Here is a 12,431-nt window from a genome sequence, read left to right as displayed (position 1 = left end):
AAATCAAAAAAAAAGAACCATATTGTAAATTTGTTTAGCTGTAGCAACAGTAAGGTATAATAGCTATTTATAGATGTATTGCGGTTTTACCAAATAAACTAGTGAGGAAGTCGTTAAGTTCAACAGGGTCGAACTTTTTATACCCTAAGGTGGAGGAGAAAACCAAATACAACACAGAGCGTGAAAAATTGGGTTTAAATACCGAATATATATATATATATATAGTAGGAAGATTTGCCCTATAAGAACCTAAAATTTCAACCAAAGAGTGCTCAATATCCTCCATATACCGAATAATACAGTGAGTCGCAGTTTTTGGAATGCTATGGAGAAACCTTTTAGTATAGAATTTTTTGGTTTTCTATGGAGAAAACATTTTGGTATTCTATGTAAATGCTATTCTGGTTTATATATCAGGAAGACCATCTGGCTATTTATGAAAAGTGTCGTTTGGTTTCCATGGAGAGTACCATCTAACCCCTATAAGAAAACACCTTCGGATAGCCTATGGAAAATGCCTTCTATTAGTCGGCGGATGACATCTTCTGATCTTCTGGGCATCTTTAAAAAATACCTTCCATAGGGGAGTGTTTATCTTCTATGGAAATGAACTGATTATTTTATATGCAAAAGTCTTCTGAGAAAAGGTTCTGCCATTCTGTGGCGAAAAATGTCATTCTGCCTTTCTTTCTCAAGAAAAATACCTACCCCGCATTTACTCCTATAGAAAATACGATCTGGCCTTGCTGAAACCTTCACTTTTATATTCTGTCGAACTTTTTAAACCCACAACGGAGATTCAAAACATACTGGTACTGAAATTGAATTTTTTATCCTCCAATACCCCGAAACCATTCAAATACACAAAACAGGGCCGGACCTTTATAAGTTCTTTTCAATAATTTATATAATTCGGAGATTTTTCTATATAGGCAAGTTTATTGGCATTACCTCCGTATCCGTATTAGCAGTTTTCAAAGGAAGTAGTTGAAAATTGAATTTCAGGTGCATTTAGGACTACCCATTTTCAGGTAGAGTTCATTGTCACTTTTTTCCTTTCATCATTTCTTCACGCCTTTAAAGAAAAATATTTTTATAGAAATCCCCGACTGTAGTTCGAAATGGGGTTTGAAAAATATTGTTAATTTTTTTTATTTCGGCAACTCTTGTAGCATTCAGACGTCTTTATTTTTGTGTCAAATAGTGATTAGCAATTTTGCTTAATTTCGTTAAAATTAGTAGTGATTCTTAACATATTTGTATAAAAAGTAAATAACAGTGATACCGTGTATTTGTGAAAAGTGGAATACTAACTCTTTTTGTCTGCATACAGTCAGTATTTACATTTTGTGTTTACTTTGTGTTTATATACGCATTTGGAATATATTTTTAAAAAATCCACATCTTTGCAAAATATTTTGAAAAAATCCACCATTATATAAAATGTTTTCTTAATCCACCCGTGAATGTCTGAAGTGGCTTTGGAAAATATTTGTTTAATCCACGACTGCATGTCTAATGTGGCTTTGGAAAATAGTTTTTTAAAAAATCCACGCCTTTGGAAAATATTTTTATAAAATCTAGAACTTTGGATTTTTTAATTGGCGTCTTTAGAAAATAATTATAAGATGTCTATGCAGTTGGAAAGTATATCTAAATATATATATATATATATATATTGTAAAAAGTCCAGGCATAGATGAAGGGATGAAGTGTATTAAGTTATCTTCTAATGTTTATGTAAACATTATTTGTGCTCATAACCTTGTATCACCACCAGAACTTGCCCAAAATTGAGCACCATTGAGAAGCTAACCCGATTTCATGGCTTACAAGGCTATTTTGTACTTTTAAAAGGGCGAGCGACATATTGGTCAACAGGTCGATCCTGCAGCACATTTATGGTGTATGATTTCCAACATAATACTACAAAATAATCGATTACAACATTAAGGACATATTTCAAAATTAATATAGTATTCCACTTTTTTATTTTGTGGCAAAAAAAAAATGTTGTAATAAAAAGAAGAGCCGCACCACTGTAATGACAACAAAATAAACACCCATTCACAGTGCCCCCAAGGACACAAAATTCCAACAATTACTGGTTTTCAGAAATATGCCGCAAAAGTTTTCACTAAAATGAAATTTTTCTGATTGTCATATTTTGTTCTTTTGTTTCCTGTTTTGTTGTGTTTTACTTTGGAGTTCTTGTCATTGTTTTACTTGGTGGAATACCATTGGATATTGCTGTGTGGTGGTGGTGCTGATGTTCGATGTTTGCTTGTCATTTGTGTTATTGCTGTCTGTTGTGTTGTCTATTTATAAATATACATATTTTTCTGCTTTTGTTTTGTTTTATTTTCACATTCAGAGTTGTGCTGTTGTCTTGAAAATTCCAAAATACCAGCAACGAAAAAAACAGCACAGCACAGCACAAACCTTAAGCAATTTCCTGAACCACACGAGCAGCAGCAGCAATGTCAAGTATTTCCGACAATCAAACAAACAACAAGGACGATAGCACTAAACAACAAGCAAACCAACCGACCCAACTAACCAACACAACTCAAGCACAATATACAATACAAACAACACAAACAACAACAACAAATAATGTTTAGCATACAAAACATTTTCAAGTATTCGATGTTGAGGATGTTAGTGGTTGTGTTTGTATTTAAAAGCAAAACGTTCATGTCGAAAGTCAAAAATGAGTTGCCTGTCAAAAGCCATATATATCCACTTCTCATTCAAAATACTTATGGACAGACACACACACATATATATATGAATCTAGATATGTGTGTGGGTGTATATTCACATTGCAAAAGAAATGTAATGTTAATGATCTTTATAAAATGGTAAAGAAATCGGCATGCAATCGACATCGTTGTGAGTAGTGGTTGTTGTTGGTGCTGCTGTTATGAAGGTTTTCCCTTTAATTGACATGGCAAAATTAAAGATGTTCTGAAACCTTAGCAATTTGAAAAATGTTTAAAGATATGTTGTAAAATTCGTATCTATGTGAAAGGGAACATGTGTGTGTGTTGATGGTAAAGGTGTCCAAATGACATGTTTATAGAGATAATTGAAGGACATACTTACCAATGGACAATATTTCTAATGGAATTCTGCAAAGGAATACGGGGAATGTGTTCAGCTGCAGCTGTGTTGAGATAAAGAGCTAAATATTGCTTCGGGAAAATGTTGAAAAATGTTGTTTCACATAATAAATTCCTTCAAGTAAGCTCAAATATGAAATTAAATTTTTAATTTCTCTGTACTTTTATTTGGGAAGTATGGATGAAATCTACACAATACCGAGATTCGGGCGGTGTCCCAATAATACGGATAAATTGTCTGGAATATGTTACTAAGGCTAAAAACTTCCAAACATCGGACTGCATATCTATATAGGCCTATTCCTCAAAATTGAGGCAAATGGTGGTGAAGTATTGTATACAGTGAGTAAACCTCCGAACATGTAGATCAAATCGGCATTTATCGGCAAATATTTTTAAAAAAATCGACAACTTAGTAAAATATGTTCAAATTAACTTTTTAAAAAATCAGCTACTCCACACCTATGTCTTTCTTAAATAGATTTAGAAAATATTTCTGAAAAAGCCACTGCTTTTCCTACCCTCCACCATAAGCTGGAGTGTATATTAAATTTGTTATTCCGTTTTTATCACCTCGAAATATATCTACTGGACACCCCACAAAGTACATTATTCTTGATCAGAATAAACGTCAATGTCGGTTTATGTGTGTTCGTTTGTCTGTCCGTCTGTTGAAATCACGATGGAGATTGCAATATTTAAGATATTATACTCAGACATTGCTCGTATTCCTAGGATGTTTGGTATTGCAAATGGGATATATCGGTACCCCCCAATATTCGGAATTTTGGACACGTTTTTTACAACCGAGTTGGCTGTAATTTAGCATTTTGAGTTCTCATTGTATAGCACATCTCCGTACTAAAAATTATTAATATTGACCCAAGTTTCAGGCAGCTCCCATATAACGGAACCCCCAATATTTGGTATTTTGGACACGTTTTTTACACGAGTTGGCTGTAATTTAGTATTTTGGGTTCTCATTGAATAGCACATGTCCGTAACAAAAATTATTAATTTTGGCCCCAGTTAACGGTAGCCCCTCTATTAGATATTTTGAGAATTTCAATATTTTTCGGCATGTTCAAGGTCCTATCATAACATAAGTTTTCTCCTAGGAGCCCCCATTAATTTTAAATGTTTTGGTTGTCGTGCTGGAGGGTAAAAAAATCAGCATTATTTTTGTACCCCCACCATAGTATAGAGGGTATATAAATTTTATTTTTCCGTTTTTTACACATCGAAATTATCATTAATGTACCCTCTAAATGAATTGAGATAGATTGCCTATTGCTCCCATATAAGGATACCACCATGAGATGGACATTCAAAATAACTACGATCGATAGAGACTTATGGTCAATTTTTAGTATATATAAAACTATAGTCAATTGGATGAAAAAACGTACGTACTATACCGAATAAATTGTGGGTGTGTTATTTGTTCTTGGTTTTGAAAATCCATGACAAAAATTTAGTTGAAAAACTTACCCAAATTTTGCAAAATACCGAAATTTCAGTACCGAACCAAGCATACAAAATTACAACCAATTTAGTTGAAAAACATGCCCAAACTGAATAAAATACCGAATTTTGGGAAGTACTGCTTTTTAGGGACACATTCCCAAATGTCGTCCGATAACTTCCTTGGTGTAATAGCAATGTTTTTGCAAAATAGTCAGGCTGAATCCCAGAGTTTGTTGTTTTTTATAAAAAAAAAAAACAACGATTTATTAGTGGGTAATGTATGTCATTGTTCGCCGAGGGATAAGGCAGGGCTATAGTTTCGGATCTCGCCACTGATCCTCATCAGTTCGCTTAGTTTTTGGTTGTGATATTCTCCCCAGAAGCTATTTATTGCTTCTTTACAAAAAACCTTTCATACCCAAATGTCTCTTGTAACAAAGCGAAGTATTTAGCTGACCAACGAAATAAACTGCATGAGAATTTCGCTGGTGTCTCACTTCGAAGGTAACAAGGCATTTGCAAACAATATCATACTTATCTCACTGTTTCAATATATTACAATTTGGTTTTCTACACCGTCAGATAACTTTGTTATATTCGGAAAATATTGCCAATTTCTGTAAGGAATTATTCTAAGATTTTGCATACGTTCCCTACCTTCTTTACATAGAAAATTTGCCATTTTTTCAAAGGTAATGGAAATAAAACGTAGATAAATTTCAACACAAAATAAAATTCCAATACATAAATTAATTCTTCAAATGTCTTTTCATTTCCAGTTTGCTATAGCTATATTTTCACTCAAAGGAAATAACCTTTTTTATAGCATCAATTACCTTTGAAACTTTGATTGTAAAATGCAAAAAGTGCTAATTCACACATAAACACACATTCATATATACATCAATATAAATCAATATTAGTTCACACATGAATGGAATAAACATATATATGGGCAATATTGCCAATTTTTTAACATAGCTGAAGCGGAGGTTCACCCCTTTATAACTCGGGAACTACTTAAGTATATGAAAAAAAGTGAATAGTATTGGGTTAATTGATCTGTCGTTGCAAACTGTTCATGATATTGACCTCCAAAATTTATTTTGGTGGAAGCTGTGTCTACTTTAATGTAAAAAAATGTGTAAAAACACGTTGAGGCGAACCAGTTTTTTAATGTTCTCTATCGATTTGTGACTAAGCCACTCATTGCACGGTCTTCGTGTCAAAATAAAACTAGAAGCCAACAAAATGGGGACTACGCCCCTTATGTATCATTTTTCAAAATTTTCACAGCATCTACCTTTAAATGATGCTGACATTTTGAAGCTCGATTTTGAGTGTTTTTTTAATTTTACTTCTAGCTTTAATAGGCAAACAGGAATTTATAAAAATCGATTATAAGATTATTGTAGTCGCGAATCTGCGTCATTTGATATGTATTTTGTGTATGTAGTATGCACAGCTTCAGAGTAATACTCATCCGAAGGTGCGAATTTTGTGCGATCAAATTTCTAAAAAACCTATTTTTCGGGCCAAATTTTTAGATCTGTCAACTGAATGATATGGGTACCCGCGATCAGTAAGGTTTTTTACGTTTCGGATGATATAAAATCTTCTTCGTGAAAATCCATCTATTAGAACGGCGGGAACAGGCCTTCCAAAAACACGAAATTTGACAAAAAATGTTTTTGAAAATATCGCGGATTTATTTGCGTTTTCTGTGTATCATTTCCGCTTCAATAAATGACCTCGTACGGATTTTTATCTTTTTCGAAAAGAGAACTTTAAAAACTTCAGTCGAAAGAACGGAAATTATTCGCGTTTTACGATTTTTTGGGTACATTAATGTAACGTGCGGCACATCTTAGCCGTCAAATGAAATTTCGCAAAATATATATGGATTGGAAGATAAACTTCAGTACTTCCTGGAAACTGCATGCGCATCAAATGATTTTGATAGTTACGCGATTTAAACGCAATTTAAAATGTATATTTCATAATATTATTTTATTTTAAGATTTATTCCTATTTATAGAATTCTAAGATTTATCGGAAGGGTCTTGATATAATCCGCAAGGCGTATACTTATACACAAAAAGTGATTATTATTATATATGTCAATTTTTCGGCGAAATTCAGGTAAAATAGCAGAATAACCCCAACATTTTTTTCTGAAATTTCTTGTATAAAATTAAAAAAATAAATATGATGACATTATTTTTTCGAACCAAAAACCAATTGTTTTCCTCAATATCTTGTTTTGTTGTCGCTGTGATTTACAAACCTCTACACGGACTTGTGTGATTTTGATATCATTTGATTCATCGTGGTGTTTAGATTATGTAGATATTTTTAAATTAATTTTTAGGTGTGTGTATGTCATTAATATAATGGAAATATTGATGTAATCTGCTATATTTTTTTATATTTCTCATATTTCGCGAATATGTGCAACATTATCGTGATTATTATAATATATTCATATTCTTATTTTACGGAGGAAGATATATATCAACGTTTTTGGTCAATATAATAAACGGCGTAATTTTAAGATTTTTTTCTTATGCCCAAAATTAAAACCTCGATAACTTTTGCGCGCATCAACCAAAAATTTGATCGCGAACGGTTTCGGAGTCAGAACATTTTTCTCTACATGTGTACCAAAAATCATTGATGTGCCACAAAAACAAAAAAGCTGATTTTTTGAAAATGGAATATTAAAAAATTGGCAATATTGCCCATATATATATATATATATATCTGGATTATCAAAAATATTTTGTTTCAAAAATTTTATTTCCACTCTCCCTCTCGGTCTTGTGTACGTATATGTATACGCCATTTATGAGGTTCACTTATGTCACTGGGACGACAAACAAGACGAACAACCAGCCAAAGGCTGCAAATCGAGAAATGTGAAAAATTTTTTATATTAAGAAAATTCCATTATACAAAAATGTTGCCATAAGACGAAGGAGAAGAAGCAGCAGCAAAAATGAATACAACACTGCAACGAATATATGGAAATTCCGTTTCCTCTATGCTCACTCTGTCTCTTCTTCTGTGAGGTATTTTTTTGCCTGAAAACTTTTAAAATAAAATTTTAACAATTTTTTCTTATATAATGGATGTTATGATGCATAGGACGACAGCAGTCACTCATGTTATTATGTTGCGTTGGTACAATCGATATTAGAGTGGTTGCAAAAGAAAATGTGATATATAAATTTAAAAATTTAATCGATATTTTAAGTTGCTGGGGAAACTTGAACAGCTTTTCAAATAATTTTGGAGCTTACATGTTCAGTGTTCGAATCATTGATTGTAAGTGGGATAAATGTCATCGGTTTATTATTCTCCTATTCACTATCCCACCTAATATCCATATACGAAAAAAACTCATCTATAACAATTCTCGAATGTATGTATGTGCATGGCAAAAATATGCTGTTCATGTGTGCACCGCCCGTGTGTGTGTGGTGTACAAAAACGTATGCCTTTTTATTATAAAGCTGAATACGTTGTTATATACACATATATTTATGAACGTCCTCATATTTGGCATGTTGGTAATATGTGAAATGAGGCATCACCACTACTACAAGGCAAACCATCAGCGTTGTCATCATCATCATCACCACCACCAGCAGCAGCACCATTACCTTCACTTTGTAGTTTTGAGGAATTTATGTCTAAGAGCTTTTAAATGTTTCTCAATACATTTCCTTGGTATTCGTAACGTATGGACGGACGCAAGAACGATGACGATGAGTGCTGGTGGTGCTGATGCATAGTTCATATTTTTCACTTCTTCTCGCTTGTTGTGTGCCATAAATTCCTTTAGGTATGACATTGATGTTTTCACCAACAACAAAATCCTTTCGCCTCGGCACGGCACGGCCCGTCAAGCCAAACAGTTCTCATAACTTCACGTCTCATGTAGAGTTGGGAAATACACAAGTCTCATGGGTTTGACGTGCTGTGCATACAAAATATCTCTATGTGCGGGTGTGAGTCCAAGTCATGTGTAATGGTTAGAAGAGGTGCGTCGTCATGACATGAGTCAAGAAAAATGACTCAAATAATTCAAAATAGTTTAAATGAAAATTTTATGCACTAACCCAAATGCAAAATAACAACAACAACAGTATAGCGATGAAAACTAAATGGATTTCTAACAAGATTGTTAAAGAAGAATTTTGGAATTTTATCGTATGTTAGGTTCTATTGAGTTTTTCGGAAAGAAATTATACACAACAATATGTAAATGGACTTTAAAAACTTTTAGCTATTCAGTTGATGCCAGATGTTGTGAATAACAAATTATTAAAAACGTGCAAAATAAAATAATGGATAACCAATAGAAGAATGATGTTACGCTAAGGCGTTATAAGGCTTAATAGAAAAAAGATTGATGATATATAGAAAAAAAACTTATATAATTAAGGGGTAGTCCATCATCTATTAAAATATTCGATAACAAAAATAAAAATATATTTGTAATATCATATAAAAATTTTATAATTTTAGTTTCATATTTAAATATATTTCGTATTAACTTGGTGACTAATAAATTTATTTTCTATTCTTTTTTATAGGTAAGTCAAATCGCAATGCAAAAGAAGTTTGAAAAATATAAATTGTGTCATTTAAAGGTAAATATAAGCTAAATTAGGATTATATTAAATTTTTAAACTTATAAGACCTGAAGTTTTCAGGATAATGAAAAAAAAAGAAATATTTAGAAATATGAATTGTTATACCATCAGTCGAATATATTTGTTTGTTTGGACAAAATCCGGTTCAAACAATTTGGAGTCGATTTACAAATGTATGTCCGATTTTATCCTAACTGACACATCTACACATTCTTCCATATTAAAATCCAGTTCCCAAATCGGAAATTGCAAACGTAGTATCCGGCCTAAATATCAGGTCAGTCAGAAAACTAATTTCAGGAAATACACAACCGTGTATATACATGTTCTGTCAAAAGTTGTCGTTGTGGCGAAAATATCTTGGAATAAATTTCCATTTATTCTGCACTTTTAGAATGCGCACAACAAAATTTAAACACATCACAGATGTTATTCTAATAAATAAATTATAGATTTTTCATCACATTAGATAATCATTTTGTGTATTTCAGGATAATTTTTAAACTAATTTAAAATTTTATCGATGCCTTTGTCAAAGCTAAATTTGGTTATTTTTTCGAATTCCATATATTTTGACAAATGTAGATATCAGCTGGTCTTATTGGATGACCAAAGCGTCCATTTTTTGAAATTTGTAAACCTTATGTAAACTGAACGGAAGATTCAATTACATCACAACATTACATATTGTAATATTTTTACCAATCATAGGTAAATTCCGAAGACGAAACCCATCGGTTCGTATCTTCTAGAAAATCCCTTAGAATATGACTACACTTTTCAAATATTCTTCTATAAAAAGACCTGACAGAAATATATATTGAAGCTATATCTAAATCTAAACCGATATCCACAAGATTTTACATACGTTAGGATATACTAACTTCAGTACGTTTGCAAATTTTTGTGCGAATCAGCCATATTTTTGATTGAATTTTGACCATTTACTGAAAATCGGACGAAACTATACATGGGAGCTATATCTAAAACTGAACCGATTTCAACGAAACTTTATAAACAGGAGGTTATACCAACTTCAATATGTTATGCAAAATTTTGTGCGAATCGGCCATATTTTGGGGCTTTGGTGCAACATTTACTGGAAATCGGACGAACCTATATATGGGAGCTATATCTAAATCTCAACCGATTTTTCCCAATTTAAATAGGGTTCGTCCTTGGGCCAATAAATTAGCTGTGCCAAATTTCATTACATTCGGATTATAAATGCGACCTGTACTTTGTTTACAATTTAACACCAACACACGGACGGACATGGACATGCATAAATCGACTCAGAAAGTAATTCCATGTATATTCTCAAAAGAAACCATGTATGTATCTCGTTTTCTTTTGCATGTTACAAACATATGCACAGAGACATAATACCCTGTACCAAAGTGTGGTGAAGGGTATAAAAAGCTATTCCATACACTTCATATGAAATGTACAAGGTTTTAACAATTTTGGTTTTATATGGAATTTAAAGTTTGAGAGGAGGGAGGAAGAGGATCATCGTATTCCATCTTTGGAATTAATAATGCTGTAGTTCTTCTTATAGAAGTGAAGCTTAAGGGCTTCTTACAGCAGAACTGGAGGTTTTCTAATGGAAGAGTCTTCTTATGGAATAGTTCGAGGTCTTCTTAAAGATGAGCTGGAGGTCTTTTTATAGAAGTGCTGGAGGTCTTCTTACAGAAGATCTTATTATCTTCTTATAAAAGAAGATCATTTTATTCCGGTTGACATGAAAATTTGCGCAATGTATTAAATTGAGCCTAGAATACTTTGGGTTTTGTGCCAGTATTATGCGACGACAGAAGATATTCTCAACTGTAAACGCGTTTTCCAGAACAAATGACGGTCACGGTAATTCAAAAATTAATAAAACAATCGGTTCCAAATTTCAACATGTTATTTCGGTTCACATATAAATAAATTAAGTTCGTCTAATTTCATGTGAATGTTTCTTGAAAAATGCGACTTCTGTTAGAACAAATCGTTGAATAAACCCAAAGTGGTAGGCCCCGACCGTCTTTACTACTTTTCTTACTGGTTTGATCTAAAGTTAGCACATCGCAATATTTTTACCAGGGCTAGACTCTTAGATAGCAATTTAATGCCCAAGATAAATAAACAACAAACTAAAAATTTTACCAAATTTTTCGAAAATAACAAGTGGTTGTTACCCTTTCACAAAAATTATAATAGCAACTGCAACAAAAATATATTCCGCGTGTATGACATTGTATGCCTAATTGTCTTAAATTAGCAAGTTGACATATTTTTCAAAATTCACACATAAATCTTCCGAACCAGTGAATTTTTCTTCAAGCAAATATTTCCTTTGTTTCCTTAACAAAAATTTCAAACATTTTTAACTTCTTAATAAAACAACTGTTAACTGCTCTACTCAAGCTTTGGGCTAGAGTAACTCGAATCTGCGGGTTTCACCTAAGACCTTTTAAAAAACTTTCTCCTTTCTTTCGCACTGTTTGCTTGAGTAAGTAAACATGGATGGGTGGAAAATCAATGTTTTCACTATGAAGGTGATGTGTTTGTGTAAAAGTTTTTTTTTTTATTTTCAAACAAAAAAGTTTAAGATATTTTAAAAAGAGCACAAGAAACATAAAAAAACAACATCACAAAAAAGGCCGTATGGCCTTGGTGTATTGTTCAGCGGCCTATAAAAATATGCAGCACTTTGAAGATGTTTTTAACAGTGAAAGAGATTTATATAGTCGAATGTTATTTTCTTCTTCAAGGACAGTGCTTATGTGTGCATTTACACCGTCTACACAAATATGATATAAATGACAGTTTTTACAGCAACGTGGACATAATTTGTTTTTTTTAATATTTTTTAAAGCTGTTGTTACGGTTTAAGTTAGACTCTGTAGTATTTTATTATATTTTGAATTGTTTGAAGATTCTGAACTGAATATCCCTACCAAAAATTATCAATATTGGCCCAAGTTTAGGGGTAATCTCCATATAACGGTACCATCCGTATGTTTAAGGTCTAATCCCAATTTTCCAACCTGAGTGTCGGTAGTTGGATTTTTTCTGGCCTTTTGGCAAAAGTCCCGATAAATTTTAGGTGGATTGTCCACATAATGGTGGAGGTTATAAAAAGTTCAACCCGACTGAGCTTAACGACGTTTTGACTTGTTTATTTTTA

Source organism: Musca vetustissima, unplaced genomic scaffold, assembly GCF_032173495.1.
Source record: "Musca vetustissima isolate MV318-11 ecotype Yass unplaced genomic scaffold, APGP_CSIRO_Mvet_v1 utg23075, whole genome shotgun sequence".
NCBI lineage: Eukaryota > Metazoa > Arthropoda > Insecta > Diptera > Muscidae > Musca > Musca vetustissima.
The sequence above is the reverse complement of the archived record's forward strand: the minus strand, read 5'-3'. Positions refer to the sequence as shown.